The sequence below is a fragment of the Lepisosteus platostomus genome, chromosome 4 (genome assembly GCF_059453375.1).
Source record: "Lepisosteus platostomus isolate fLepPlt1 chromosome 4, fLepPlt1.hap1, whole genome shotgun sequence".
NCBI lineage: Eukaryota > Metazoa > Chordata > Actinopteri > Semionotiformes > Lepisosteidae > Lepisosteus > Lepisosteus platostomus.
In genome coordinates this window covers 2993341-3019937 of record NC_142614.1, presented here as the reverse complement: position 1 = coordinate 3019937, position 26597 = coordinate 2993341, and the positions used below count along the sequence as shown (strand labels likewise).

Below are 26597 nucleotides of genomic sequence, written 5' to 3'. Positions count from 1 at the left end.
CAACAACGGTGAATCGCAGCTTAATTATGAAACAGCACTGGCGCTCCACGATGTTTGGCTTTTCCAACCTGCTTTTTTAGTGATTACAGCACTAAAATATAAAACTGTTTTTTTGGCTTTGTTTTTTTTTTCCCTGCACTGCTAATGATTAGTTCTAAATATAGAACTTGCTCTCCTTCTGTTTGATGCTTTGCTCTGAGTGCTTGGTGCTCAGTAATTGCTATCTTCGATGCGTGAAAAAGGGAAAGGAAATAAAAACACAGTGATTGGGGGTTTTCTCAAAGTGTAGCAGGCCAGGAGGTGGTCGGTTGCTCCAGTTATAGGGAAGAATACGACAGGATCGTTCTTTTTAAGATACTCATTTAAACTGTTTGAAGAGGTTTTTTACTCCCTACCCCAGGAACGCCGGGAGTGGTGGAAAGTTCATTATGAAATACACACAAGGCCTGGAGAAGAGCTCCTGTCTTTCACTGCATGCTAGTTTATGCATTTAAAGTCTTCCACTGTAGCCTAAGGAGTCATGAGCCCTGGCAAATCCCCACACACAAACCAATCCCCTTTCTACTGACTTCACATCTGCTCCTAATTGGCAACTAAGTCTGCTCGCTGTAGTTACACAGGACATAAGTTGTAGACACACAGCACTGCACTCAGCACTGTGAATTTCAATATTTCTCTATTCGTTTCTTTGTTCCTTTCAGCATTATTTTTCTGATACGATAAGATCACTTTATTGGCCATATACAATTTCTTGCATTAGGAATTTGTCTTTTCACAGACCTCCAGCTCTCTCTCCATGAGACACACAGACACAAAGATGGGTGGAGAGAAGCTGGGGGTCAGAGCGCAGGGTCAGTCATTTATATGGTGCCCCCCTGGAGCAGTTGGGGTTAAGGGCCTTGCTCAGGGGCCCAATGGAGTAGGATTCCTCTGCCGACCAAGGGATTTGAACAAGCAGCCTTCCAGTCAGGACCTCGGTTTTACGTCTCATCTGAAGGACGGCGCCTGTTTACAGTATAGTGTCCCCGTCGCTATACTGGGGCATTAGGACCCACATGGACCGCAGGGTGAGCGCCCCCTGCTGGCCCCACTAACACCTCTTCCAGCAGCAACCCATCCAGGTACTGACCAGGCTCACACCTGCTGAGCTTCAGTGGGTTATGTTGTGTCATAGGAGAGTCTGTCATCTCCGGTGCTTGGTGTTTTTACTTTTAGGAAAAGCACAGCTGCTATGATGTAGAGGAACAAAATACCCCCTGCAAATTTTAGATATACAGGGTTGTAAGGTACAAAGCCTACTTGTACTGAGGCCCTATGGAGTCAGTCAGCACTCCAGTTTGTCACGTCCAGGGGTACACATGTGAATTACATGTGAAAGCACAGCAAATTTTTGCAATTCCTCCTTCCTACATATCTTACCTTGCCTTCCTGCGCGTCATCATTAAAAAATATTTTTTTCCTTAAACAATAGAGGCACCATCCCCCCCGTGTAATTTAGTTAATCAGTTTAATGAAGTCTGATAAGTATGCCACCATCCCCCTAGCCTGCTGCCCCTGCCACTGTGTGAACTGTGCAATTATCTTGTTAATAAGGCCTGTGACAGACTGACGACAGCAGCGTGCTTGTTGTGCATGGTGGAATTCAGCAGTCTGTTCCTGGTATTAAATGCAGCGCTTTGCCTTTGAACCCAGTCCTGCAGCAGTTGTACGTGTCTCCTCTGCATGGCACTCTGAGGTGGAATTTGAGGAGCTAATTTACAAATTATGCTGCTCAGAAAAAAAACTCTGCCCTTCATGGATTTTTAACTAAGGGATCCAACATTCTAAGGAAATCTCACCAGAGGACTGCATTTAGACATCTTTCATGACCATCACCGTGGTTTTAATACTTTTTTTCCACAAAAAATCATTAGCAAAATCGTGCTCTGAAAGATCAGAGGTAGTCTGAAGTACATCAGTGCAGAAGGAAGAAGGCACGAAAATCCTTATCCTTGGAGAAAAAAGATTTGGTTTCAAGGCACAGGGCTTTGAGTTAAAATGGTGAGATGATGTTTTTTTTCCAGATAGTCAGAGCTTGGCATACCTGTTTTTAATGTGGTATTATTGGATGGTAGTCTAAGATATACACATACTCTATACCTCAGTATGTAACAGTGAGCGGCCAGTCACAGGCTGATTCAGAAAATTAAATGCAAAGAGAGTGACTGGTATGGCTTCGTTCAGAAAACTTAAATTCACTTTAATGTGCAAAAGGTGCATTCTTCAGTCGAGATTGTAGTCAGTTAGGTTCCTATAGGGCTAAGACTACCTACTATAGGCCAGTGCCTACTTTCAGTTACCCCAGTGAAATGCTGGTACACATTACTACATGGTCCAGAGTACTAAGTGGTACCACAGCCTTGTTCACAGTGGACACTTGAACCCACAATTCTCCAGTTAGGAGGCCAGAGCCCCGAGCACAACTCTACACTGCTCAAGAACAGAAACAATCATGTATGAAAGAAATAGCGGTAACAATTTACTTGGATGAGGCTAAAAAACACCATTACAGCTCTATCATAAACAGTACAGTCAAGCTTTTAACAGCATGCATACCATCATTTGTGCAAATGACATAAACGGCTCATAATGAGACATGCTGTCAGTCAAAAGCTAAGAGCAGAACTCCCGTTAGAGAGAAGTCAGGGGCAAATGATGCAAGATACTACCCAGGAGATGACAAGGACTTTCTGCAGATGCAGCTCAGTGACAGTGGTCCTGGGATGTTTTTGTTACATTTCATCTAGTTATGTTTTCTGTGCTTGTTGTTTTATGAGGTTGTGTTATACTTATGAATTACTTAAGTTATTATCTCTTAAAAAGCACTGATATTACTGACTGTACTGTAATTGATGCACATAGCTGAGATCCCTTTTGTGGACTGCTTCTACTCTGCTTGCTTCATACACATGCACCAATAAATGGAGAATATCAGTTTAGTTTCTGAAGTCCTTCATTTGATGAGAAATAATTAAAACTCCATCTGCATGAGCAATTGAATCGACTTCAGGTTTTACACCTCAGCCTCCTGCCTAATATTTGGGCGTTTAGATTTAGTCTTGGGAACAGAAGGGTAAATTATGCAAATTGCAAACTATAGATTAATAGGTTCTGTGTAAAAATAAAATGTTACCTAATATAGTATTTACTGTAATACTGCAATATCATTGGTTGCCAGGCAGCCCATCACATCACCTCTCAATGGGTGAGTACAGTAGTTGCTCTGAAACATTTGTTTCCTCTCAAGAAGCTACAGTATCTATCTGTGCTTGCATAAAGGTCATTTGCAAACTTGCTACTGGCTTGTCACCCATTATGCAGACAGTATACCCTAAGTACTTTGACATCTGTCTGGGATAGTCTAGATTGTCTTCATCGGTCTGTCCAGTTGTCACCCAACCACTAGCAGATGCTCAAACCCCTTCAGAGCCTTACAGCATTGAGTGAAACATAAAGTCAGACTGCAGTCTGCCTATAAGCGATAGGAATCACCTTCATTAGCTACAACTGAGCTTTCTGTTCTATAGCCATTTGATATTTCCTTCCTAGGAGTTATAGTGTTCACACATATTATTCCACAAGGGTATCACTGCGTGTAGTAATCCTACAGTAGACTCCACAAGGCTTTCACTGCCTATAGTAATCTTATAGTAGACTCCACAAGGGGCATCACTGCCTATAGTAATCCTACAGTAGACTCAACAAGGGTATCACTGCCTATAGTAATCTCATAGTAGAATGCACAAGGGTATCACTGCCTATAGTAATCCTACAGTAGACTCAACAAGGGTATCACTGCCTATAGTAATCTCATAGTAGACTCCACAAGGGGCATCACTGCCTATAGTAATCTCATAGTAGAATCCACAAGGGTATCACTGCCTATAGTAATCTCAAAGTAGAATCCACAAGGGTATCACTGCCTATAGTAATCCTACAGTAGACTCAACAAGGGTATCACTTCCTATAGTGATCTCATAGTAGAATCCACAAGGGTATCACTGCCTATAGTAATCTCATAGTAGACTCCACAAGGGTATCACTGCCTATAGTAATCTCATAGTAGACTCCACAAGGGTATCACTGCCTATAGCAATCTCATAGTAGAATCCACAAGGGTATCACTGCCTATAGAAATCCTACAGTAGACTCCACAAGGGTATTGCTGCCTTTAGTAATCCCACGGTAAAGTAGTCCTTGAGGTGATGAGGTATTTTCTGACATGTTGCCTGACAGCTAATGACACTGTAGCATGTCAGAGTAATACTGGATGAGTTAACATTTCATTGATATACAGAATTTATTCTGTACTAATTTATTATATACCCCTTGCATTATAGCCCCCATTTCCTTTTGCTTTTCAAAATGATTACCTATACTGAGCATGGACACCAAATACACGATGGTCAGAGCCTTCGCCATTTCCCTACGACTAGAATAGCTGGTTTGACAAATAAATACAACACTGCACACAGGAAACAGACAAGATGACAATATTACAAGTCAAGCACAGTGTACTAATCAAGGCATACAAACCTCAGATAGACCACAAGAGGAATGCCAAGCTGAGCTTAAAGAAATGACAGTAATGGATCCATAATGATCCAAATCCTGGAATACATGACAGCTCCTGCCACAGGTATTTACAGAGATCACTGAAGGGATTATTGCTGCTGTTTGGCCAGCAAAGTAAGGAGCCAGACAGGCAGGGTCTGCAGATGTTGCATTTGATGAATAGAATGCATCATATAAGTGAGTGAGAGAAACCCTGAGACACTACCAAAGAGTACGGGTTTTATCTGCCCCAAACCGCCTGCGATGGCACTGAAGTCCCGGCTGCACCACAGTACTGCAGAGTGCTGGAGGAGTGAGAGATTGCCTCACTGGGACAGGCTGCAACGCTGTCCTTTCCAGTGGAGATGTGCCTTGATGAGAGGCGAGCAGACAGCTCTGATTAGCAGAAGGGCTTGCGGCTCCCTTGCCTGTGACACTGCTTCTCTGTGCTTGCTGTCCCTTTTCAATAATACGTTCCCTCCCCTGAGCCCCTCCCCCCTCTGCTGCCACCACACTCGTAATTCTTTTTACATTGATAAATCAGACAATGAGATGCACAGAAAACGGCGTTCCACCCAAGTGCGCCTCTCGCTCGGAAACGAATTGCTTCCCATTTTCCTGTTACATTTCAGATAGAAATAAATATGAGGAAAACAAATCTGCAGAGAAAATAACGGCAAAAATAAATGCGGCGGCAATACATAATAGATAGATGTGCACAATTGTCCCATTACAAATAGCCTTTCGGTTTTGTCTTGCAGCAACTGCTTCTGATATTTCTTGTGGGTTTGTGTATTGCATGCAATAAAGGCATTTTAGCATACGTGGTAGAATTAGAAGGAATCCTGATTAATTAAAACGGGGACAAGCTCTGAAGTCTAGGATGACACCTGTGTCGTGCACTGGTCGATCTCAAGGACCTGTCATCACTGGTGGAAAGCCACTGGTAGACTGGACTGACCCTATTTATTGCACGTAAGGCAAAAACAAAACAAGTGCATGAACACTTAGTGCATGAAAAAGGTGTGTGTGTGCCTGTCCCGGTGAAAATACGTGATGGGACAGGTGGAATGAAAAGAAAAAGAACGCCTTCCGCGGGTGCTATCCCCTCCGGGACTGTCGGTGTAAAACTCCCCCATTCTGGGGGTGTCCCTGCTCGTCCCGTCGGGGGTGTCCAGTGTGCCTTTATAGGACCTCCCCAGCTGGGGCTCATCATCTAGAAGCCGGGACAGCTGGGACTACCAGGGTTCTGCCTCCACACTGGGCACGCCCCCGCGCAATGCCACACATATTACTCTAAACCCTTCACAGACAAGACAAAGGAGCAAGCAGGAAGAAGAAACACAGGCAGCAAGAAGCACCAGTGGGGATGGATCCCAACTGCGACAGAACATGCATTGCATGTCATGAAAGCGTCTCTTCCTGTATAAGTGTGACAGGTGTGACAGACAATACCATCTATCCCAGAACAATTTAGCTGCAAATTGTCCTTCCATTAGCTTGTATTTAAAAGCCACTTGTATTTCAAGTTGCTTTCGCTTTGATCCCAGAAATCTCTCTTAAATACCAGCTGATTTACTAAAAAGAAGGAAATAAAGCTAGCACCTTTTGTTGGCTTACTTACAAGGAGCTGCAGAGCCCTGAAATAATTCAATCTGTTTTGCCTTGTGAGTCTTATTTCCGTCAAGAATAAGGCATAAACATATCTTTTCAGTCATTGTTTTCAAGCAGTATTCAAATTGAGTTTAGGATCTGCTATACCTTGGAAAGTGGAGATAATTGCTTTGACATTCTCTGCAGCCTACTCTTGCATACTGCCAGACACCCAGAACAAGGGCCTGCACACGCTTTCTGAAATATGTCTTGTTTGCAACCGAAACTGCTGCTGAGGGTCTCACCGTCGCTGGGGGGAGGTGGGGTCACAGTAGACAGAGGTTCTAAAACAAAAGCGGGAAATATTTCCACCAATAAATCTTCTCCTGACAGTCGGACAGATGTGAGATTCATGCATTATTCATCCAGAAAGAAAATGAACACCCTTAAAAATGTGCACTGCAATAAAAAAACACTCCTCACATACAGCATGCAGAGCTCCAGAGCTTCTCAATATCCACCGAATGACTAACAGAACCATAAGGCTTTGGCCTCTCACTTTTTCGGAAGAGTCAACACATCCACCCATTTTCCAGCCACTTTATCCAGCACAGGGTAGGCAGCCGGAGCCTGTCTCAGCGAGCAACAGCTGCAAGGCAGGATACACCCTGGATGGGATCCCAGTCCATCGCAGGAGACACAGACACAAGCACACACATTCACACCAGGTCCAATTTCCCTAGAAACCCATTAACCTACCGACCGGTATGTCTTTGGAGTGCGAGTAGAAACCGGAGCAACTCGGGGAGAACATGCAAACTCCACACACACAGCACCCCAGGGCCGGAATTGAAGCCAGGGCCCTGGCACTGCGAGGCAGCAAGGCCACCATGCCATCCCCACTGCAGTGTCGCTGGGCTGCTTTCGAGCTGCCGTGCAGACACAGGGATCCCGCTGGTGAGCTGCTCTGCTCTTCCGCGAGCGGCGCCTCACTGTGACGTGAGACACTTCACCGGGGGGGATCCTGATGTGGCTCAACCAGATGTGGCTCATTCAGACAGCAGATTAGACCAGACTGCTGGCTTGAATAGGGTGGTGTCATTAGCCAAATGGCAAACAGCACAGGCTGGATGAGCAGCAGGTACCCGGGTTCGGATGGATTCACAGACTTATCTAGCTTTTCCTTGGGCTTCGCAGTCAGAGGGATGTCAAGCCCTGTGTCTTCCTGGGCCGCCATGAGCAGGGGAGTGGCATGAAGCAGCAGCAGCTTCAATCTCCAGGACACATTGAAATTTGCAAAGGAGAGGAGGCCTATCTGCTGTGTTTGGTTGCTGAGCGATTCACAGCTCTCGTGCAACGGCTATTCAAAAGCAGCCACGGTGTCCACATCATGGGTTTGCAGCTTGTTCCAGACACCCACTACCCTTTGTGTAAAGCAGACCACCTCCTGTTCTCAGTTTTGAAACATCTCCACAGTTTTCCCTCGTGTCCTCTGGTTTGTGTTTCACTGTTAACCCCAGCCCTGTGTCTGTTGTCTGTGGGGCTCACGGTACGAAAGGAAGTGAAGTCTCTACAAGGCATCACACTAGTGTGTAGAGAAGCCTGGTTGTGAAACTACAGGCCAATTCAAATTAGGGGTTCTAGAAAGAAGGCAGCACAGGCTTCAAGTGAAGACATTCCGTTTTACAAACCCCACTAGCTTCTTATTCTAATTAACCACTCCAGCCTTGACATATCGGGTTTAGCAGTTCTAGGGAGAATAACTTCTCAACTTGCTAACAAGACACATTAAAATAATTTCCCAGGACACAGAACGGTACTCTCTTTTCCCCCCAAATGTCATAAATTAATATCCTTGTATGAAAAGAAAAGGAAAAATATGAATCTAAATTACATTATGTTAAGTTGAGTTATCATAAAGGGTTTCATTCATTATAAGCAAACATTATATGTAATAAAAACAGTAATAACACTAATTACTGCCACCTTCCATAAAACATGAGCAGCGATGTGCAAGTTAATCACTTCAGAAAACATTCGTATTGGGATTTCAGATTTATGGTGCGGCTATCATATCATCTTGTAATTATTGCGGTGAAACTGTCGGGCTATTTTTTTTTTTGTTTGTCTGGAAACAGGACCTTCGAGGTCTGACGAGTCTCAGCGTGCTGGTTGTTGGGGGAGGTTAAACAGTCGTTCCCCAGGCCTGTGCAGTTGCTGTTTTTGGGAGCCCTCTGTAACCCTCAGGTGAAGAATGGGATGAGGGCTGGGCAGGTGTTTGACACTGGAAATGTTCCTGCTAACGTTGGAGGGTTAAGCTGTGTCAGGGGTGTCGTGGTCTGTGCTGTCTCTCACTGAGGGTGGGGTTGGTGCTGGCAGATGGCAGTGCCAAGCGCCAGTAGGCAGCCAGTCTCATTCATGTGAGCGGTCCCCAAGAGCTTCGCAATTTTTTTCCTAATTCTTCAGCCTCGACTAAGAATGGTGACAGGAACTCCCCGGGGAAAAACCGCAGGTGTTTTTCAAAGAAGAGGGCCAGGTGACAGGAAGAGAGTTCATAGGGCTCGTGCAGCGGTAAGTAAGCACGCCACGCTGGGTCCGCTGTCTCTGTAGGTTTGCCCCCTCTCGCTCTCAGGGTAAGGGAGAGGGTGCTTCAGTCGGGGCAGACACTACCCCGGGGTGAAAGGCTTCAGAGGCCTGCCTGCACTCAGCCGATCGCCCCCTGCCAGACTGCCTGCTGCTGAGCTGGAAGCCAAGTTCCACCGATGTGGATTCAGAGCGTCAAATGACAATCAGGGCTGTCAAAGTTCGGTTCAGCATCCTACTAATCTGATAAGGGCCTGCCATTAAACACGAGCTGCGATGTGTAATTTTTGATTTATTTCAGATTGCAGATCCATTTTATTTGCATGCCTGAAGATCTAGTGTTCGGTGTTTTATGAATGATATTGCACTGAGGTCCAGCTGAATCCAGAGTTCAAGGTGGCTTTTTGTTTTGCAGGTTTACATTATTACCCAATGTTCTTATAAAGTTCTATGTCATGACACAGACCTTGGAATTGTACCATATTGATGGCAGTCTTTTATTTCCTCTCTGAAAGTCTGCATTATATTTATTTCGAGGGTTAAAGAGGTAGCTACAAGCTCTTTCACAGGGGTGCCATCACTTGTGTGAACACAGGCACCAGAAGGAAATCTAACCCCAGTTGGTGTTATCCTCTGTCCATCCATTACAGAAAAACTTCCTTATTCCTGGCTAATAACCCATGCCAACCCTGAGCATATTCCAGAAGCACAGGGTGCAAGGCAGTAGCGCACTTTGGACAGGATGCCAGACCATCACAGTGTGCACACACAATTTACAGACACCATGTTCCCTAGCCAGCATGGCTGTGGAAGGTCAGCAGGCATTGGTGCACCCAAAGACAACCCACAGGAAGAGCACGCAAACTCCACACAGAACCCCAGAACTATGAAGCAGCAGTGCAAACCACAACACCACATTTAAAGAGATCCTTAAACTAGATAATACAAATTAACATTTTTCTGGACTGCTTGAGTATTATTACTAGCAAGTGAGCTTGATTAAAAGAGAAGTTATATTTGAAAACGATCTGAGGCTGCTGTGTTTCAGGTGAATGGTTGAGTATGAGACATCTCTTCTCCCAGACTGACGTGGTCATTAGGAGGGCAGCACCGGTCCTACAGACCTGCAGTGCAACATCTTATAGCTTCACTAAAGAGGCTTAGAGAAGGAAAACAAGTTATCCTATACTAATGAAGCAGCTAATTAGCTTAATTAAGCCAGAGCTCAACCTGAAGAAAAAAACAAAGATACTGTAGGAATCGGCTGGCAGATGCCCTTAGGTTAGTGATATTGATGATGGGGGCAGGCTCACCCAGGCTGTGTGAAGTGATGCACTGTGAATGAAGTTGAGCAGCCCAGCCTAGCCAAGATCTGAGGACTGATGAGGGCAGGACTTTTACCAGGGGCCAAGCTGGCATCTAGAGTAGCGATTGTAACCACAACAAATTATTTCACATTGTTTCCCAAAGTGTCCCATTCTGAACACCACAGTACTGCTGTGTCAAGGAGCGCAACCTTATTGAGCACGGGGCTTCTGAAAACAACATTCCTCCAGTGGGATTCTAAGGTCCTTAAGACCCCATTGAACAGCCAAGAATGGCAGGGCAGTTGGACACTGGGGTCTCCCTGAAAGCAAGAGATTTGATCGACACACCCCATCCCAGTGTGAAAGCTGACGATCCCTGCAGTACACAACAAAAACAAATCACATCAAGACCAGTTTCTGGTTATTGGCGGAATCGTTTCTGAAAGCCACTCTGCACAACCAATACAACATTAGCAATAAAAGTTAAAAAGATGAGGAGCAAAGAAACAATTACTATATCATACAGGCATCTTCGGGAGTTTAAGGCTATGCTGATAACCACACATTTTTTACTACAGCTGCATTTGGATAGATATAACCACAATACTGCAGAGAGTTTATATGTAAAAAACAGATATCTATTGCTTCCCATGACATTAGAGCTTGCTCTGCTGCATCGCCATGTCTCTCAGGAGCAATAAGGCAAGCTTCTGGAGATGGAATTTCACTGCTAGCTCTTCAGCTTGACTGGAGTTCTACTGTTATATACTGGTTAATGCAGAATGAAGCAAGTACTACTATTAATTTGGCCCTGGAGCATGCAATAGGGAAAAAACCTAAGAGAAGTGCCCCCAGGGCATTTGGACAAAAGGACGAAATCTCATCGCCCTATATAAGTGTGTCCCTCCAAAGCCTGCTCACACTGAGCCTGGTGTTTGTTCAAGGTGTTAGCAGAGCACTGTGTTGTCTTCAGTGTGTTAAATGTGTGCAGCCAACAGCAGGGCTGTCAGACTCAGGTCCTGCTGAGTGGAAGTCTTCAGCTTTTCAGGCATGCTGAGTCCCGGCTAGAATTAATCCATCTAATTATTTATTATTAATCTGGAAAACGGCAACACTTAGTCCTGGTCCTGAAAAAGCTCTGCAGCTAATGTGCCTTGAATCTAGTGTCTTTACAGTTCCCCAGCTTTTAAAGACCTTAGAAAAGTATTAGGCTACATACTGTACAGGCAGTGCAGCTGATCCGGTAATGGGATCAATTAAACTGGCCGGCTCCGTGCGGGGGCCAGCGGGTTTCATAGGTAACCATCAAGTCGTCCAATTTCTAAACATTTTAAACCGTTCGTGATCAACTAAGCATGTAATTTGTTAAATCACTTGGAACAAAACTGCCCTTAAGCTCTCAAGGGGCAAGAATTCTCTGAACTGAACAAAGTACTGCTGACTTGATCAGTGGTGTAGAAGTACTCCCTACAGTATAGAAGACTGTAATGGGGCTCTCCAGGACCAGGGTAGAGGAACACTGAGCATAGAATGAATGCAGATAATTGCAGATGTCTTTAGAGCATTTTGCCAGTTGCAGGTCTAACTTCAGCTATTGATAAATTAATTGAATCGGGTGACATTGGCAATAAGTATAATTTGTTTTCCTTCCTTTAGTCATTGAGGTTGTTCCCTGCAGCTCTGTGGTTGTACAGTACGGGAGTAGGAGTGAGGATGACCGCTTTGTGTGCCTGTCCCAATTATATATACTGTATATGTATATATTTTCCCTATAGAGGAGCCCTCTGCCAGTCTTAGCTGGATCGTTGCAGCTGTGCAGTCTGCTCTCAGTCTCAGTCTCCCCATCACAGTGACAGCTAGCACTGGGCATGTGATGACCTGTTGCTGAATCTAAAATTTATGAAACTGATGAAAGAATATACCATATGTGAGAATCCACATAAAAAATAGTAGCGTGCAGTCATAGAATTGCTTGTTTTTTTTAAACACAAATACCTCACTCTGGGAGATCAATAATTGGAAGGATAGATTATATAATGATGGAGGTATGCTCTTTACTATTGTGAGTGAGCTGTGTTCTCAGTAAGCAGTAAGAATGTTTTTAGTTTTCCTGCCTTTGAATTTTTCCTGTTGGCTTTCTAACCTAGGTATATCCCACCTGCCTCGCAATTCATAATACTGGAGCTGTTTCAGAATGAACCCTCATATTTTTATTTGGGAACTTCCCCCATCACCTTCCAGTCCTTTAGCATTGCCACTGTTGACTGAGAAGCTTTAACTACATGTATACCTGTCCCTCTTGATCACACTTCCAGTGGTCTTTACTGTGATGGGAGACTCAAACGCGACCTGTTATTGAGTGAGCCTGGAAATCCCCAGCCACAAAGGTGAGTAAAACTGACAGGAGCTGTAAAATTGTAGCCCAGTCTCTGGCAATGAACCAGACGCCAATAAACCTCATTGTGATGACTGAAAGGGGGTTTCCTGTTGATTACCGATACTTCATTTACTACTTGACGTTGGAGAGACGAGAGATTTGGCAGCTCCTGTTATTGCAGAGTACTGTAGCTCCACCAGCTTTGCCCCAACTCCGATGGGAGTGTGACACTCTGAAGGCATCTCTGCAATTGGCATTAACCAGCCTTGTTGCTGGGTATACTGGGAACTCCTGTTTCCATTAAAAAAACATACTGGACACTGGCTAGCCACTCCTTTCCCAGAAAACAGTGCGATAAGAGGCAATTCAGCAAAATAAAATGTGTGGTCACAATAACCATATCGTTGCTATTACTGAATCGTGCCGATCCTGGAAAACACCAGTATTAGACTGTATTATGCTGCTCTACCACGGTGTGTGCACCATATAAATATAATTTCAGCTGAAAGTATTGGCAACCACATTGTAGACATGCAGCTCAAGACTTGGACTCAAGCACCTATTTTTTTTCCCCCACTCAAAACTTGAACAATTTGCCTGGAGACTTCATTTGGGTCATCATTGTTGAGTGTCGGGGCCTGTGGTGAGAATTGATCAAAAAGAATTGAAAGCCTTAAAAATTCCAGAGCTGTTAGCTTTACCTCCATTATTCACCTCCACCTCCATTATTGCTATCCCCTGCATTCACTCTCTATCCCACAATGCTACACCCTTTACCACTGTCTGGAAGCACATGGATAACCGAGCAACCATTGTCTATTTACAAGATCACACAGAAATTAAAGGGAGGACCAAAATATCACTCCAGCTGTATTTATTTGTAATTAATTGATGAACACATGTATTTCAGCACTATTTTTCATCTTAGAACTAGAAGAGTGCTTTTGGATTAAATTAAAGAGTGCGTTGAGAGGGCATTGATTTGGCTGCCGGGGTTGGCCTGAGCTAGGATTGTTGTACATTAAGGGCATGTGATGTTTATGTTGAGCTTTGCTTGAGGTTGCGGTGTGATCACATTCTGCAAGCCTGCACAAACATCAATGGTAAAGTATGACCAAAGTGACACATCAGATTTATTTTAGTCTAACATATGTATATACTTGTATTGGAGTGGTATTTTATATGCACCATTTTGACTTTAACTTGAAGCTTTGACTTGGGCTAATTTATTCCAAATACAAACTGACACCAAATGTCAAGCCAGCAGCAAACTTCCACTGAACACATGTCAATAAGACCTGGGTTTCTGAATGATGACTAGCGTCTCAGATCTTGGCATTTGGGGCTTGAGGCATGACTTGTCACTCAATAAAAATGACTTTAAAGCATTAGAAATTCAAGGGCTCTTCTTTCTGTAGCTCCTATTGCATTATTATTTTATTTTCTGTTGTGGTTTCTTGTAATTGATGCATGTTGATGGTATTGGCTGCAGGGCTGATATGTGCCCATGGCAACTCCACACCGCCCGTTTACTGTATTGGCTTTTAGCAGCATATTGATCCATGCATCTTCACCAGCTGTTTCTTGAAGGGTCCCAGGGAGATAGCGCCAACTACAGGACTGGGTTCTTAGCTCCAGCTCGCTCTCTGCTCCCCCTGTATAGAGACGCCTCCCGTTTCCAGCATGCACTTCCTTTCCACTTGATCCCCACTCCCCCTTTCATTGTGGAGCTTCCAGTGGTTGTCTGTGCAGCCTCAGGATTTGGAATCCATGAATCAGATTCCCTTCCAATCTTCTCCCTTCATGACCGTGGGGTCCTGATTACTGTGTAGGCTCAGGCGAAAATAAAGGGAGACCCCCTTAACTGCTCCCTGCCAGCGCCAGTCCTCCCCGCCTCTCGAGCCAGACAGGTGAGAAATGGATGGCAGGTGAAAGCACTCTGTCTGCAAGGCGGTGACCTCGCCCGGTCACGACAATCATCTAAGGACAAAAGCAAAGTTCTCCATCATAGCCAGTTTGCCTCTCTTTCTGCCAGGGCAGCCTTCTCAAAGGCACTAACAGAGCTGACTTTTTTTTTTTTAAGAAGCATTAAAACAGCCACATGCTCTGCCGCGTCAAACGCTTGCTGTGTTTCCTGAGCGAGCTGTAAAAATAAGTTATTATAGAAAAAGGGTTTCGCTTTTTTTTGGCACTGCCCTTTCTTAGTTTTTCTGAGTTTTGTTCACCATCCCTGCAGGCTGATCCTAATGGGAACAAATATGAAAAGATAATTTACAGCCACTGATCACAAAGAGAAGATACAGATACAGTTCTGCTCTAGTTCCCCAGGCACCGGGGTTCAGATCTGATACACGGCGCTGCTGGCCTGTTTCCCACTGAATAAATTGCATTGCAAAGCCACAGTGTGATTTTTCAGTGCAGCACTACAGGACAGCAGTCAGCTGGCGTGGAGATCGAAATAACCTCTTGCCTTCTAAGTGAAAAGCCACACATTAATGGGGCCAGCAGGGGGCGCTCACCCTGCGGTCCATGTGGGTTCTAATGCCCCAGTATAGCGACGGGGACACTATACTGTAAACAGGTGCCGTCCTTCAGATGAGATGTAAAACCGAGGTCCTGACTCTCTGTGGTCATTAAAAATCCCAAGGCGTTTCTCGAAAACAGTAGGGGTGTAACCCCAGCATCCTGGCCAAATTTCCCATTGGCCCTTACCAATCATGGCCTCCTAATAATCCCCATCTATGAATTGGCTACATTACTCTGCTCTCCTCCCCACTGAGAGCTGGTGTGTGGATTCCAACCATCCAGGTGGGGCTGCACACTGGTGGTGGTGGAGGGGATCCCCATTACCTGTAAAGCGCTTTGAGTGGAATGTCCAGAAAAGCGCTATATAAGTGTAAGCAATTATTATTATTACATTCATATATGAAGTGAACCTGGATTAGTCTATTCTGTTGCCAAATGTGCAGATATTTGACCTTTCAGTTCAAGGGAACATTGAATATCTGAAGTGCACTTACTGTACTCAGGACAGAATTTGCTCCATTTTTTAACATTTTCCATTGTTTCTCAGACAGAACAGGCAGCTGCAGAGCTGCACTTGAAAGAGAGCCATTTTAACGACAGTGCATTTTCCAGTACATAAAACAGATCCTTTGCCACTACTTACGTATTCGAGCATCATGTAAAAAGGTCAGTGGATACCACATCCTTTTAAACCACTGTAGTTCCAAACTTCAGTGTGCCAATCGGTGAAAAAGATGGCTAACAGAGATTAGTGTGGCAATCTGTACCAGTGTTCATGATACAAAGGAACAAATACAGTTTAAAGCCACATTTGAAACAGAACTAATTATCCAGGACAGGTCTAAGGTGTTATCTGAAAGAATGATGTCACTGGTCAAGGTACAGCTGTGTCACAAGTCGAGCCCTAATAAAGCGAGGGGCAGCTATCCAGGTCTGTTGGCTTTGACTACACACAAAGCTGAATCAAAACTCCCTTTAGATAGGTCTGCTCCTTAGTGCAGTGTAACAGTCAGAGCTCATTTCTTTATATCCCAGACTGGCAGAGAGACAGAACTATCAGTATGAAATGCCTAAAAGTACTTTTATGTTGGTTTCCCAACACGTGTTCTGGAGGGGAAATGTAACCCAACAGTGTTGACACAATGGGAACAGGGCTGGCGCCGTCTCAAGTGGCTCTGTACACTGCGCTGCAGAGCCATTCATTTTTAATGCATGTGTTTGTGCTGCGCAGTAAGGTCTAGCGTACGTAAAAGAATGCAGAGTTAAATAATGTCAACATGGCCATTAACATTGATTATTTATAAGTTCTAAACAGGATATGTAAAAACCATTCCCCCTAGCAGAAGGGAACTTTGTCTCTTGGTTTTATACACATTTAGTTTGTAGGTCTTCAACTTCCTCTGCAGATTCTGTGTCTGTGTCTGTGTGTACACATATGCGCTCATGCAGGTTATAATATCAATACAACGGCCCAATTTGGAAAAAGTGTCCCCACACCAACAGTAATCCTGGGTGTGAAGACCTCCTTAAAATATTTTTTTTTCTCAATTAGAATCTACAACATACTGTAGATTGAACATATTGTTCCTGTTTGTTTGTTTTTTGCACCATGAGATGTTTATCTTCGATGAAGTACCGAATGTCAAGTGATATCAGTAGGAGGGTCAGTGGAAGGTCCTCACAAATACCAGCATACCGTATGGGAAGCCTCCAGTTCAACGTTTCTGATCCAGCCAACCAACTGCTGTGTTTCCGGGAAGAAGACATCTTACACAGGAGACTTCCTTGATTAATGGCATTTTGAATAACAATGCATTCCTGTTTCTGTCTTCTTTTACTGTAAATAACTTAGGAGAAAATTTGATTATGATTAAAATGCAGGTGACTACCAGTATTGAAGCTTTTTAGACACCAATACAATGCATCTGAGTAAACATCTTGCAGTATTCCAACCCTAACATTATTACTGTCCGTGTATTTATTCAGAAGCATAACCAGATGGATTATTCTAGTGCTTTTCTGTGTCACTAGGAAACAAGCAGAGTGGAAGACTGAATCTCTGATCTCCCTGCTTTTTCATCAAGTATCAATGGACTTTACTACCAGCTGTGCTGCAGAGATAGGTACACCTTGAAAGAACAGAAAATGGCACTAGATCAGTGCAAAATGTAATTCTTTTTCTTCCAGGTCTTAGACCTGAAGGTAGAATAAGGGGACGGAAGACATTTGAGCAAGCTGTCCTCACATTCTTTGTGTGGCACAGCCTTTCACTGGCCAATATGCGCTACACGTTTACCATCCAGATCTTCCAGGTCAGGAAACGAGGGCTGCTTTCACAGATAGAAGGATTTCATAAACGGACCTACTGTAGAGCAGCTTCATGAGCAACCGGTTTTAGTGTCACCTCAGCAGATAGGAGAAGTCTGGTTAGGGAAGCAGCTGGTGTGCCTCAGTCCTCGCAATATGCTTTAAAAAAATTATTTTTAGATTATTCACTTGCAATCTGCCAGCAGGCCCAAGGGAGTTCGGGAGATTTGATTAGAGCACAATCTTCATTATTACAGATTTTCTTCCCGTGTTACACCTGAGGAACTGTGATTTTAAGAGAACTCACTTGGAAAACTGCTCTTTTTCTTCCTAATGAAAACCTCCTTATTCCACCTCGATGTCACTGCCTCAGCAGAAAGTCTCAGCTCTACTGTACATGCTCAACAGGGCAGAGCCAGAAAGTCTTGGTTCCTTTCTACCATCTCCTTCTTAAATTAAATTGGACACGATAAAGATTAAACTGAACAATTAACAGGACCCGTGGAACACAAAACACGGAACAAATTGATTTTAAAATGCCAAAAGTGCTCAGCACTACATATGGCCATCAGTTGTGTCAAGAGATCAAGAGGTGCTGAACACTAATCCACTCAACACAACACAAGGCTGAAGGAGCTTCTATCTGAGGACAGTGAAAGTTGCCCGTCAACACTACTGCATGTCACAGCAAGCCTAACCTGAAATGACTGGCCCTTCACTTTTGAGAGAGAGAGAAAGCCCTTGCTCTCCACTGTTTCAGAGCCGTTTCCCTCGTATCAAAGTCCACATGCTGTTTCAGCCACACGTAGGGGAAGTGTCACATACTGTATAATCAAAGTCCTACACTAGTATACTCTATATGCGTATTGAACCGTCCCGATTCCGGAAAAGAGAAATAGTCATAAATCGACACTGCATTTCCTGCACTTGTACATATTGGTACCAATTCTTTTTCAGATTGACGTGCACTGATTATTTCAGAGTTCCACATGACATTAATAATGCTGAGTAAGGAAAGCTACTCTCAGGATCCACAGAGGACAAAACTTAAAAGAATTTATTTTCCTGTTACTTAATCACACCAGGTTTCTACAGCTGAAAGCTGGGAAAAATAAAACAAGGAATATAAAGCCACACGAGAGCCAAGGAACGTGACTAATGTTTTTTCAGTTGATTGTCTGTGGCCTCGGTGTAGGAGTGCCCGATGTCCCGAACAGTCATTGTCTTAGTCACACCGAGTAGGTGACCACACTCCCATCAGATGTCTGCAGATTGCTTACATGCGACCTCCTCAAACCCAGAGAAGCCTCTGGAATTCACAATTGTTGCGACAGGACGACAGGAGCAAGAGTGCACCTGCAGCAGCTCTAGAGTGTGCAGCACACTGAACACACAGCAGCTGAGCTGTGGATCTGCATGGGTTACTGCAATACAGGTAGAGTCTGCTAGAAACCGCAGCGCTCATCAACCGTTCATGTGACCCGAGACCTTGCTGGAGTTAGTCAGAACCTTGGAGGCTTTAAGCAGAGAGAGAGAGAGAGATACCCACTGCAGTTCCAGAGGTAACTACTAAAGCGAAGCTCAAGAGTCCATTATCAAATCTAAAATGAGACGCACAAATTACCTCTGGGAGAATTCCACATATTCTGAGACAATCAGAAGACGTGAGTATGGCGCCATTAACCAGTTTCACTCAGTGCATTTAGAAACCATTTCTTGAAGTTATTCAGGAAGCAGGAACAGTGTTCGAAACAGGCAAAGGTGTAGAACTAATATGAGCAAAATCCTTCAGTTTAGAAACCTGCGATTCTTAAATCTGTCAGAATTTCAGATACATGCCAAGCACATCAAAGTCTCTCGGGTACCTCACGCTTACAAAAAGCCACACACTAAAACCCCCATACACTACACCAGCGCCCCAAATCACGTTCATCTGCACAGCAGAGTGCTTGTGCTGTAAGCCTGGACACAAGATTGTCCCCATGTGCTGTCCTATAGAGGCCTGCCACTGGGACTGTTTCTTTCTCGGCGACACAATCATAAGGTGCAAACAAGCTGATTTTACCCATGATACCCCTCGGCCCCGGGCACTGCTGCTCAAGTACCCAAAGGCCGCAGAAGGATTTCCCAGAGCGCCACGCTCCGTGCCTGTGCGTCGACCTTGACACCAGCACCAGAGCTCTGGAGCTTCCTCTCCGCTGCCTTCGTCTTTATCCGCAAGAGCAGGCACGAAAGAAAGATAATTGCATCTTCCAGGAGCGACAGTTTAGAGGGATTTTAAATCCGGAGACGCCCTACCTGCCTCACCACACAACCTCCCCCCCTGTAATCCAATAGATTATCGGTAGATTAGAAAAACAATAAGAACCGCTCTGAGGGCCACTGAAACGAGTGTGCACCTTCATACTCGGGGAGAGCAGCTTCCACCTCGGCCAGCGCGAAGAGGGCCCGCAGGTGGGCGTGAGAGAGCGCGAGGCCGCGGTGTCACACAGCCCCCTGCCTGCAGTGAAGGATAAAGCAGTGCCCTGGCGCACGCGTGCCACAGCAGAAGGGCTCGGGCACTTCAAGGATCAGAACGCGGGGAACGTGCCTTTACAGGCCCCGGGGCGCTCGGGTCCCGGGACGGAACGAGCCAGAGTGAGCTGTCGCGGGGGAAAAGCAGGCTGCAAAATGCCGATCAGATCAAATCACCGCGGTGCGCGGATTAGAAACATCTGCGTGCCAGTTGCAAAGTAAACCCCACCGTTTATTGATTGCGATGAAATATTGATTTCTGTCTCTGCAGCGAGAAGCAAAAATAAAAGTTAATTAGAATTAAATTGGAGAAATAATTCTGCTTCAGGGGAATATTGATGATCCAAACCTTCGTTCTGACCGGAGGCCGGCATTTCTTATCTTGACAGAACGCTTTTAAACCAGCACTGTGTGTGTTATGCTCTCTTTAGCTTTTTTGTTTGTTTGTTTTGGGACTGCAGAAGTAAAGCGTTATTTTCCCCCCCATCCATGACCCTGAAGCCGCGTGTTCGTGGCGAGAGTGGCGGTACGCCGGAGTGTGGGGCGCGAGGCAGGACTGCACCCTGCACGGTGCACAGTGCTGGGAGGGGAACTATCCGCTAACGGACACCGTTGACTGTGAAACCTCGACGACCTCGGGCTCCCCGCTCCCTGCATCACAGATGCAGCCGCCAGTAGAGCTGCTGGCTGTCACATCTTCGCAACAAGTTCTTCCTTGGCACGGTGCACGCTTGAATCCCAAGGCTGCGGGGCGTGCTTTTAAAGTAACGCAATGTTCCGAAGAGCGTTCTGAATTCTGATGCTAACGCAGCCACAAGCATCTGCTGTAGTTCATTACCAGCACTGAAATAACGGGTCACCGTACCCTATTTCCCTTGCAGGCACCCGCCTCTGGAGGGAGCGGGGCGAGAATAAATTGTGGCTCTGTACTAAAACGGGGACAATTCGCTTGTCATGCCCCACGAAACCTCCCCGCCGCCATCCCGGTGCGCCGATCTATCTATCCAGTTGCTCAGTAATGCAGTTGTCTCGGAAACCAACAACAAGCAGCGCGGGCAATCAGCACAATGGCCACACAGTGCCACGTTATTGTCCCTTCTGCTCCAGCCTCGCTGAAGGCGGCTTTGTTCCTGGACAGGTGAGAAGCACACTCGTCTGGCAAGCCCCTGGTATCCTCATGCAATCATCCACACACTTCCACTCCCCGTCATTGGGAAACCCGCAGTTTAAACCTCGGCTGGGCGCCGCGCACACAAGCCTCGGCCGAAGTTGATCCCCAGGACGCGACACTTGGCGAGATTTCTTGACAGGAAAGTCCGAGAGGCTACTTACCTCACTGCACGTCGGCGGTCTGGAGCAGCACGCACGGACTGTGAAGTCCAGGTTCTGGCTGGTTTAGCCCAACCAGAACCAAACCGGCTACAAGCTCCAAGTCCAGTATCGATTCGACAAAATGTAATAACATTCCTCGATATGCCGCGGTCGCCGGTGACCTCATTTATAAATAATGAACTGGGTAAATCCACTGATAACGCAGTTTAAGGTCCCGTTTTTCCCTTGCCTTTTTTTTTTAAATCCACCGATATTTAACCCCCCCACCCACCACCACCACCTCCCCGATACGCCCGAGTAAATGATGTACTGTACACCGTGAACTGCTGCCGGTTGCGGTTATTTCGAGGAGCGGTTTTGCTCCAGGCGGAGACCGGGGTTGGGCAGGGCTGCTTCACCCGAAAGCGCGTCGCTGCAGCCCGCTTGTGCGAACTCCTCTATCCGCCCCAGTGGTCCGCTTTACTCTTCTCGCTCCGCCTGCGCCTACCCTGCACAACCGCCCTGGGGCGACCGCACGATGAATAAAAAAAACACATCCTTCGATTCCCCATCGGGCGTGCGCAAGTGAAACTTCAAACGTTACGCAAAAACACCTCCAACTTGAACCCCCTTCTCCCCTCCGCCCCGGCTTCTCGGAAGCGTTACCTTTGCGGCGGTCCATTTAGAGACCGCGGACGAGTCTGGAGTGGGAAAGGTACAGTAGACGGCTACCTGTTCCTTCCTTCCTTCCCTCCTCTCCTCCCTTCCTTCCTTCACCCGCTGCCGCGCTCTCCGGCGGTCCTCGGCGAATGTGCGCTCCCGCGGCGGGAGCCTCCTCTCCGGCGCTGCCTGGCAGGCGGGGAGACGCGCATCAGAGCGCCGCCGCGGCTCAGCTCCCCGGTAGCGGCGTGGACGGGAGACAAATCACAGCCCGGCTTTCGCTTCGCGCTCCATATGCCGGGAACGGCGAGCCAGCAGCGCGCACGGGCGCGTCACGGAGCTGCACACGGGGCGGCGTGTTTAAAGTGCCCCCTCATCTCATCCTCGTCTCCGACTTGAGCCCTTTTAAATATTTTTTTTTTCTGTCGATAGTTTGTGGATTTCTCCTCTTTTCTTCCAGGAATCACAGGTGCGCTGCCGTAAGAGTTGCAGCCTTACCACAAAAGAAATCTCCCCTCAATCTCTGAAATCTCCCCTCAATAAAGGCTGAAATCCCTCGGAGATGAAGTATCCGCACTTTTGTTTTTGTTATTCTTTGTTTCAAAACAATAAATTAAATTGTTTTGTTTTATTTTTAAAAGAAATCATCCAGGGGTAAAACGTCCTTCTTGAACTTCAAGAAATCGCCTCCTGTACTGCGGCAGCCTGCTCTTAAACTCCACAGGGCGGAATGATGGACTTGATTTTCAGAAGAAAGGTTAACGCCGGGTTGCGTTTCCCTCGCTCCCTCTCTCTCCAGCCGTCAATGGTGTCCGAATTCGATCCATAACTTTTAGAACCGATCTTTATTTCAAACACACACACCCCCCCAAAAAAAAACACGCCACCCAGTCGAGGCGAGCTGTGGAGAAAACCGGGCGTTAGCGCTCTCGAAGATAACGGATAATTGAGCGCTGGCAGAGAAGCCGCTGTAACACGATCACATCTACAGTCCTGGAGCCGAGAGGCATTTTTCCTTCAACGAGTCGCGGACAAGACGGCCAGGCAGATGGATTCGCCTCTCAGATTAAAAAAAACAAAAACAAACTCGGACAGCAGTGCAAGGCTTCTCCAGCATCTTCGACTGATTATTTCTTCCGCTTTGGCAACAGAACAGATTTTTATTGAGGCGGACGCGCCGGTGTTCACCAACTTTCGGTTCTCTGATGAACTTGACTTCCCGGCTTGTGATTCCGCAGACGCTGCTCTGAAACCGGGCGGATGGTTGCCCGGGCTGCAGGCGCGGCTGGCGCTGAGGCAGAACGTAGGTGTGGAGACTCACCGTGAAACGCCGCGCTCTGCAGGAGGAAAATAAAAAAAAAGCTAATTTGGGGATCGTTTGTTAACCTCCTAATTAGTAAATATATGAAAAAAACATGACACCGACATAATACGTTGTCATTTTAATCCTTACAGGTGTATCAGAGAGAGAGCTGTGACGCGCATTCATCCATCTTAATCACGTAATTAAATGAGGGGCAGTCCTCTTTACAGCCTTCAAGTTCAACAAAGGCTGCGGGCACAGGCTGTTTAAATGATTAATTAATTTAAGTAAACAACGTGTGCGGTTTGTGGCCTAATGCGACGTAATCGAGGATGCGCTCCAATAGAAACCCCGAAAATCTGGCGAGGTTCACTTCTGCCTCCTTAGCGCCGGGACACCCAGGTCGGACCGAACGCCGGCTTAATCCACAGCCGGAAATCCCGATAGAAAAGGTTATCCTGCTCCTTTAACGCGAGAAACACGTTTACGAAAGTGTTGTTGAAAACTTTTTTTATATATATACTGTATACGAACAGTGCTTCGCGCTGTCTCCTTATGGGAGGAATGGGGCTCGGAGATCAGGGGGAACTCGACAGGTTTGGGGGCCGAGAAACCCCACCATAGCCCGTTCTTAACACGGGGCTCGGAGGAGGACTCATCTTTAATACAGTGCATTGCCACTTCTACCGCTAACAGAAACGCCCCCAACAACAATGTTTGAAAACCTTTCGGAAGTTTCCGCACTCTAGACAATAAAAGCACAATACAGAAAATACCCCCCGCGGCAAAGAAAAGTAAACGGGGCTGTTCTGTCTCTGCCGTGAGCTACCGGGTCTGTGGCTCTCTGAGGGAGGCTGGAGTGGTGGGCTTGTGGCCCTCTGTGTCGGTTTTTATGGGTTCAGTTGTCGCCCGGTCGCGTCGACCCGCGGGCGCTCAGGTGGGGCTCAGCGCGCCTTCGCACGTGGAGGTCAGGGGTGAGGTGAAGGATGGGGGGTCGCCTCAGAGCGGGGAGGGGATCACTGTTTTTTTAACCCCTGCTTTCGGAATAAAATACAAACTTAGTAATTGTTCATTTAAAAAAAAAACGTTACACCATACATCATTAACCCAGGTGGGGCTCCACACTGGTGGTGGTGGAGGGGATCCCCATTACCTGTAAAGCGCTTTGAGCGGCGTGTCCAGAAAAGCGCTATATAAATGTAAGCAATTATTATTATTATTTTATTATTATTATGTCTGCTGTCCATCCGTACCCGTGTCTCTCTGCCGGCCCGTTAGCTGTCTCTACCTGTGCTAATGTTATCGCACGTTCTTCTGCCTTTCCGCTGAGAAGACAGAATAAAAAGATGGACCTGAAGTCGGATGGGGTGGGGAACGCTACCTTTTTAGCTTTCCTTTTTCTGTTTTTTTCTGTTGTTGTTACTGGTTGTAAATAATGCGTGCAATAAAAAAAACACCACTTGGGAAACTCGTGTTCTAGCGCCGGATCGTTAGCGTGCAGGTCGCAAAGCTGAATTAAGAATGGCGTCTACGGTCGTGTTTTCGCTGGGAGCACCTAATACCGGGAGTAATTTGCAGTCTGGGTCGTACCGCACATGATCATCGTAAAACGAGACGAGCACCTGGCGGCGCCGCGCCCAGCTCCTGTTGGGAAAGCAGAGCTTTGAAACGTACAGTAAACACGTTTTCCCTCTATATTCGTGCGCATGTTCGTGAGTAACCGGGGAGGTACAATTGCAAAGTTGACCGACCATAACTGGGGCGGAGCAGCGAGGTGCTTAACAATGAAAAACAGAAGCCGCTGTCCGCCTGGCTTTGTCATCACACACGAGCGATCGCTCAGTCAAAACCAGCTGTTTCATCTGAAGGCGAACCGACTTCAAAGACGCTGCAGTTGAGGACAAGAGTACTTAACAGTACTGAACAGAAACTTGGTTATAGGCAAATTGGAAAGTTCCACTGTTGCTGAATGGACAGACTACAGCCCTCTATTCTCTCCCCTCTCCATAGCAGGTGTGTAGCGCTACGACATAGCGGTCTCCCTCTGAGCAACAGTGTGGCTGTGCCTTGCTTCAAGGCCATGGCCCATGAAAACCCACCTGCAGTGCAGTAATTACAAGTTTATTACACACCATTGCTGTTCGAGCAAAGTCTGTGCACCTGTCCTGCTGGCAGCTCCACCTAGGTGCCCCACTGAGGACTCCTGTTGCCCCAGAGGTCACTGGCCTGTCCCCTCCCCTGTGCGATGCCTTTGACCTCATCTGCCCTCGAACCCAGTACCTCCTCTACCTGCCATCTCCTGCACACACCTTGCCATACCATTTAGTTGGTCAAATCGTGCTCGAGACTGCCTGGAACAGCTCGTCCTGTGAGTTACAGGTGTAGCTTTTCCACAGCAGTATAGCTGCTGATGACACCCAGAGCAATAACACATGAATTGATGATGTTGAATTGGGTTAATGTACTCTTTTCCCATTTAGATTGTGCTGTTTTTTCCTGTTGCATTCATAAATCATTAGACAGTAGAAATGACTAAAAGAACACAGGTCCTACTAAGAATGACATTTACCATTAAGCCCCCCCCAAGCCATAATTTCCTTTCCATCTTGCTGCCTTGCTCTGCAAAGGACTTGTTGACAATGCTAGCCTCTGCAGCATTGCAGGGCAATGCAGGCTTTAGTAATTCACTCTGTGAAAACCCAAGGTTATCTCTAAATGCAGTTTGCCTTAAAGCCTGAATACTGTAGCACATTTCCTCTTCTGAGGAGAAAGGAAAATATTTCAGTTTGATAACACATTGTAGATTAAAAAAGAAGTGCACAGCAGACTTTTGTTGTGCTATTTCGGTAGTTATCCTCCAACATGCAATCGTATTATTTTTATGAGGCTTGCTTTTATTTATTACAGTCTTATACACATTCTCTTCCTCAAGGGTGTGAGGATGTATTTCAGCAGGCGTGAGTGTGCGCTGCTCTTGCCCGTGCTTTTCTCCGGAAGGCTTTTCGTTCGAGATCCAGGCTTGTGGGCGCAGGAGTGGGGAGCTGAGCTGTCTGTGTTTGGGCAGAGCCCGGCTCTCCCGACGCTCTGCCCGTGGCACAGCTCTGGCATGGGCAAGCACCGAGAGAATGACCCATCCGGGGTGAAATCTCAGGAGCACCAGAAAATAAAATGGCAAACCACAGAGGTTTCTGGGCTAACCTCATCAGCTGCACAGGGAGTGCAGCAAACGTTCTGAGGTCCACAGGCAGCTTAGATATTGGTTTTTTCTTTCTCATCGTACATGTACTGTACCGTACTGTATGTGTCTGATTTGCTAATGGGTTTGTGTTGTGTTAAATGTATCGTGAATTATGTGATGACTCTTACCTGCCTGCAACACAAACTCCCTGTCTGGGACAAGAAAGTAAGGAAGAATCCGTTTCCGACAAGACTGGCTGGGGGTTATACTGCCGGTGGGTTTCGTGGGGGACGTGGTTCGTCGTGCAGGGTGTTTAGATCACACAGGCGGGCGAGGGGTAACTGG

The 26597-nt window shown here is 46.2% G+C and overlaps 1 protein-coding gene and 1 long non-coding RNA gene across 4 annotated transcripts in view; one reads left to right on the top strand and one right to left on the bottom strand.

The window, feature by feature from the left end:
- Window positions 1-23272, bottom strand: part of LOC148672142 (leucine-rich repeat and fibronectin type III domain-containing protein 1-like protein) — a 76187-nt gene extending 52915 nt beyond the window's left edge. For 2 of the 3 annotated variants that reach the window (XR_015935674.1, XM_088627596.1), the window contains exon 1: window positions 21778-23272. The gene's annotated coding sequence lies outside the window, so the exon portion shown is untranslated. Of the gene's footprint in view, window positions 1-21132; window positions 21676-21777 lie in introns of those variants that run through there. The other variant, XR_015935675.1, reaches the window with a different exon arrangement.
- An 837-nt stretch (window positions 23273-24109) lies between these two features.
- LOC148672141 (uncharacterized) overlaps window positions 24110-26597 on the top strand; it is a 36536-nt gene continuing 34048 nt past the window's right edge. Inside the window, exon 1 of the long non-coding RNA XR_015935673.1 lies at window positions 24110-24273. This is a non-coding gene — a long non-coding RNA (uncharacterized LOC148672141). The remainder of the gene's footprint in view (window positions 24274-26597) is intronic.